The sequence below is a fragment of the Anneissia japonica genome, unplaced genomic scaffold (genome assembly GCF_011630105.1).
Source record: "Anneissia japonica isolate Jap-2015-1 unplaced genomic scaffold, ASM1163010v1 scaffold2756_len2360902_cov194, whole genome shotgun sequence".
Lineage (NCBI taxonomy): Eukaryota > Metazoa > Echinodermata > Crinoidea > Comatulida > Comatulidae > Anneissia > Anneissia japonica.
The window spans coordinates 1,084,107-1,089,212 of record NW_022719050.1 but is presented as its reverse complement, the minus strand read 5'-3'; positions in this window follow the sequence as shown (position 1 = coordinate 1,089,212).

Here is a 5,106-nt window from a genome sequence, read left to right as displayed (position 1 = left end):
ACTTATTTTCCATTGTTCATATTAAATTTGTCTTGAGCTGTCTACTAGTAAGTACCTTTTCTTTAAATTAAATGGAGTATAAATATGGTTATATTACGCTAGTTTTAACGTAACTTTAAGCCAGTCAGTTACACTTAGGCCTACTGTACATCTTCATGGTTAGCATAAAGAGAACTAGAGCGTCGCTCCATAAATCTGTCTCTTATACACATCTAGATGTGTATAAGAGACAGAGTTATAGGTGGTTATATACGATTTTACCATGACGTCACTGGCGAAAAAGTAAAAAAAAATAGCGTAGGGTATATATGATCTTTGCGTGTATGCTGTAACCATGGCTGTAAATTGTGATTGTTACAGCATGCACCACGCAAAGATCGTACGCGGCGGATACCCTACGCGGTGGATACCCTACGCGGCACTATTTTTTGTTACTTTTTCGCCAGTGACGTCATGGTAAAATCGTATATAACCACCTATAACTCTGTCTCTTATACACATCTAGATGTGTATAAGAGACAGATTTATGGAGCGACGCTCTAGTTCTCTTTATGCTAACCATGAAGATGTACAGTAGGCCTAAGTGTAACTGACTGGCTTAAAGTTACGTTAAAACTAGCGTAATATAACCATATTTATACTCCATTTAATTTAAAGAAAAGGTACTTAATTTGGCCATTTTTTAAAATAAAGTTCTCTGAAGGTTAATTAAGGATTTACAGTACCCTGTAGTTAATGTGTTATAGGTTGTAAAAACTGTGTTGAATAAACAACATTTTTCGAATAAAAAAATCTTTCGCTTGACATTAGGAATTAGTCATTTGTGAAACAAAATTATAGGCTATGTCAAGTGCTATGTTGAGCCCAGTCAGTACAGACCTCCTAATTTGTTTCGAAATTATAAAATGGAGAAAACAGACAAAATTGTATTTAACTTTTAACCTGAGAGTGCCATTCCGGTCATCTAAAGGTGCCATAATCATAACTTTACCTCAGCCCCAAACGATGCGGGGCTGAGGTTAGAAAATTTAGTATAGATCCTCTATCTGTGAAAGTTCTCCCCCTCCCCGGCCCCTGTATTTCGAATTCCTGGATCCGCCACTGGAATTTACACAATTATAAAGTCATATTACAGTAGCTTGATGCCTATAAAATAACTAATAAAATTCATCAAACTTCGTCAAATATCCGTAGCCCCTTGGCGGCACCCTGGACCCCAGCCTAGCTGTTCGCTTCGCTCGCATACTGGACCTTATTAAAATGCCCCCCACCCCACTTTAAAAAACGCTGGCATCCAAGACTCCTCTTACCAATGTGAAACCTTGGTCCTAAGAATAAACCTAGCAGTCTAATTTTCCATTGTTCATATTAACTTTGTCTTGAGCTGTCTACTAGTACAAATTTACCAGACACTGGCGCAGTAGTCAAAATGGCAAAAAATTAATGCAGAGCAAAGTAATTTCTGGATGTTAATGTTGAAAGACTTGACATATAACCTAAGCCTAGAGTTAACATTCTTTAACAGAATTAGCAATGGGCTTATTCGACTGGTTCATTTCGTTGTGTACGAATTTTCGTTGAGTATTATTTTCATTCGACTGGTTCGTAAAATATACTTCGTTGACAACGAAAATTAACGTAACCAGAATGCGTCAGCGTTAAGTTATGCACGTGACCAAAAAAATATGGCTGATTGGTCAGTTCAGCAACATTTGCGTTAACATAATTTAGACTAAATTTCAGAAAATAAAAATTATAATATTGCCCACATCGAAGTCAAAAAATAATTGTAGGCAATAGAATTAAAAAACTGGATGAAAATTTTTTTTACGAAAAACCCATACTGACACAATTCGAAGCAGCCTTGATTATGTAGCGTGTATCGCGGTAACTACTGTATGCAGCCATTTTGTTTTGTCGACTACATTTACCAGTGTAAATTTTACCACTGCGCAGGTGGGCGTGGTTTAACGAAGAACGACCAGTCGAATACGGCCAATGCGTTCACATGTCAATGTTTGATCAAATTCAAGCCCAAGGTAAGTGATTGAGGTAGATCCTTTGATTATATGACCTCAAGAACCGGTATGGAAGTCTTTAACTTGACAGGATTTTAGAAGCAAATATAATGCATTCTGTCTTGTCAAAATTAATAGACAGCTTGGTTATCAGTGAATCAATTATTGCAGCTCCTTAAAGCTTCGCCAAGCTTACGAGAAATGAACTCGGGATCAGATTGAGAAAAAGTAACAATACCTTTCATCAGCATTAAGTAAAAGTTTACAGTCACTGGCAATACTAAGTTCGAAATCGTTAACATAGCATAAGAATAGTGTAAGTAGAAGCCCAAGGATACTTCCTTGAGGCACGCCTGAGTTGATATAAAGAGGTTCAGAATTACCTTTTCCTAGGTTGACGATTTGCTTTCCAAAAACAGACCTGAACCAGTCAACTGAGTCAAAGCTCATTTGCTCTAATTTCTTGCAAAAGATTTAGTGGTCAACGGTGTCAAATGCCTTACTTCCGTAGACAATACACCAGTAAATAGACCACGAGCCATGTTTAATTTAATATTATCTATAAGATGAATGGGGGCAGATTCAGTTGAGAAATTCGGTCTAAAACCAGATTGTAATTCTATAAGTTCATTTTTATCAAGAAAATATTTAACTTGTTCATAAACAGATCTTTCTAATTCTATCTTGGAAACCGTGCTGAGAATGCTAATCGGTCGATAATTTTCCGGGCCAGAACGACATGACATTTCTTCTTAATAGCGAGAACCTTTCAAACATACGGTTAACTAGCTGTACTGAACTTTCTGAGTAAATTGAGGGCGCAATTGCAAACGATGGTGCTTAGCGAAATTTGATTGGCTAAATCTATGGCAGCCATCTTGGATGGTACACACACACAGTTCTGCGTATTTCGAACATCGAATACATTGCGATTAGCGCTCTAGTATTCTTATTATATCTCTATGGATGGTACACATACAAAACTCTGCATTCTTCGCCATCTTGTCAGCACTCTAGTTGTTTAAAAGAGAACTAGCAAAATTATTTTTTGTTCTAGAGAGGATTTTTGATATGCCATTAATAATAGAATCTACCTTAAAATCGTTATTTGGCTTTTTTTTTTAATGAAGTTATAGGCGATTATATACGATTTTACCATGACGTCACTGGCGAAAAAGTAAAAAAAAATAGCGTAGGGTATATATGATCTTTGCGTGTATGCTGTAACCATGGCTGTAAATTGTGATTGTTACAGCATGCACCACGCAAAGATCGTACGCGGCGGATACCCTACGCGGTGGATACCCTACGCGGCACTATTTTTTGTTACTTTTTCGCCAGTGACGTCATGGTAAAATCGTATATAACCACCTATAACTTCATACAAAATAGCAAAAAAAAAAAAAACGATTTTAAGGTTGATTGCATATCAAAAATCCACTCTAGAACAAAAATTCCTTTTGCTAGTTCTCTTTTAATAGCTCTATGATCTGAACATAGCCAAAGGTTATAACTCTGGCATCGACATTCTAGGCGCACGTGCGTCCCTACACGCTGAACGTCACAAAACCATAGCAACCAGACCATAAACCGTCAGCGTACGTCACGAATTACCCACGCGCGTGTTAGTTGCCATGATAATCGCGCGTCGTGCGGTGATTACAAAGGCCTAATGTTTTGCACTAACATCTAATAGACTGAAATTATATTCTTCATTTCAACATTAATTTTACCGAAATTGTGGTGTATTGTCGTTCATGAGACTCACTTCGCAGAAAAAGATTAATAAATGTTCTGTATCTACTCAAATGTTCGTTTTGTGCACCTTAGTCCAACATTGTCAAAATGACGGTTTAATGTTGCATAAGAACATGAAATTTTGTAAAATTCGTAAATTTTCAATTGCAATAACTTTTCATTTTCTTGGTAAATTCTCACAAATCAAATTGCAGTTTATAGAAGCATTTAACAAGCTCGCGGTCAAAAGAAATCAGATTAACAGACATTGCGAAATACCCAAAATTAATAAAATAGTAGTAACTAACACCATAAAAAGTATGGCACGCATAGACTAATAATTGACGGCTGTACACGCAACTAGTATCGGATTTTCGATGCCGCAGTAAAGATCAAAGGACTGTACGCACGCGCTATGTTCGAGAGCGGAGATGTCCTTCTGTTGAATTACCTTGGGATGTGGAGATAGATAAATTAATAATATTGTCACTAGACAATACTCAAATGAATGAAAATTGAAATAGGATATTACAAATTATGGATTTTAGAAATCCATTAAAAAGGACCCTTAAATGCCAATTTGTCAGAGCTTCCAGAAGATTCGCCCCACCCTCGCAGGGATCCCTAGGCAGTCGCCCATCGTAAGGTCCACTTCGGTTGTAAAACGCACCTCCCCATCGAAAATCCTGCTACGGGCCTGGCTGTAACAATAGACACCCTATGCGATTCTAGAGAAGGGTTTATTCGAAAGAGGTGTTTAAAGGGAAGTGATTATTTTTGTGTAAAATGGATAACTGACACCATTTTCGCTAAATTTCAAACGAAAATTTTCGAGAACCTGGCATATACCATCTAATCGCCTAGGCGTTTCGCAGAACCGGTGACCGCTGTCAGACATTCCAACCCCTCAACGTCCAAAAGCGGGACACATTGAATCTTAAAGCAGGACTTTTTGTTCTAAAGCGGGACACACCGGGATTTACATTACAGATAAATTTTATACATAAAAATACACAGTAAATAATATAAAAACGTTATATATATCCTTATATACTTACTATATATATATATATACATAGTAAGTATATAAGTATATATTAAACGTTTTTATATTATTTACTGTGTATTTTTGTGTATAAAATTTATTTGTAATGTTAATCACGGTGTATATATATATGTATATATATAGGGGCATAGAAACTGCAGTGTTTTTGGTTTCTGTGGATATAATATATATACATATACACATATACGTATACACGTATACACGTATACATATATACATATATACATATATACATATATATATATACATATATATATATGTATATATACATATACATATATATAC